Source organism: Mus pahari, chromosome 2 (assembly GCF_900095145.1).
Source record: "Mus pahari chromosome 2, PAHARI_EIJ_v1.1, whole genome shotgun sequence".
NCBI lineage: Eukaryota > Metazoa > Chordata > Mammalia > Rodentia > Muridae > Mus > Mus pahari.
In genome coordinates, this window is record NC_034591.1 from 117,696,572 (window position 1) to 117,697,655 (window position 1,084).

The window sequence follows — 1,084 nt, forward strand, 5'->3', positions numbered from 1 at the left end:
ACACACACACACACACACACACACACACACACACACACACACACACACACACACACTTCTAAGGAGCCAGGGAGCAGAGGCTTAGCTCAGTTTAGGCCTGGGTGGTTTGAGTCTGGGTGAACGTGTGTGCCCATAAGGATTGATGACATAGAGAAGAGAAGCAAGGCTGTCTGCAGCCAGTCCTCTTTGGTCATCTTACAGTTCAAAGGGAATCTTAGTGGGAGGGGTAGGCTGAAGGGAATTGAGACAGTCGAGGGCTGGTGATTGATTTATGTGCCTGTGAAGGTGGAGAAATGATGACCCAGGTGTCGGTTCTGGGAACAGGTATTGTTGGAGGTGTGGGTTCCCTGAAGGAGGCCCATTATCCTGTCTTATAAATGGGGCTGGTCCTTGGCTCAAAGGACTTGACAGTGTTGGTGTTCGATAACCTCTCATCTGTCTTTCACTAGGTCCCATTGTCCAGTGGACCTTCCCACGGTACCTGTCTTCAGGACTATCCTACTTGTTTGGTGTGCGATGACTGTGGCTACCAGAAATGGCAGCTTGGCCCTTCCTATTTCTTTTGATAATATTGTGAGGATAATGACCTAAATCCCAAAGGACTCCAACCCCTGTAAAAAAAACACTTTTTTTTTTTAAAAAAATTTGAATTCATTTCAGGTTTACTGAAAAGTTGTAAAAACAGTATAAAGAATTCCCTTACTCCCTAATGATAGTTCCTTACTTAATGTGGAACAATTATCATGACCAAGATATGAACAATGACTGGGACCACCCATGGACTAAACTATTTCTTTTCCAGAGTTCAGTAACTTTTCCTATAGTGTCCCTTTCCTGTCTCAGTCTCCTGCCTAGAGTCCCACATTGACTTTAATTGTTGTTTCTCAGTTTGAGTTCTCCCATCTTTTCTTATCTCCCATGATTTTCATACTTGTATGTTGAAGTGCATGCTCATGGCTCTATGTGTGTGCATGAAAATGCATATGCACGGTTCTGTGTGTGTGTGTGTGTGTGTGTGTGTGTGTGTGTGTGTGTGTGTGTGTGTGAGAGAGAGAGAGAGAGAGAGAGAGAGAGAGAGAGAGAG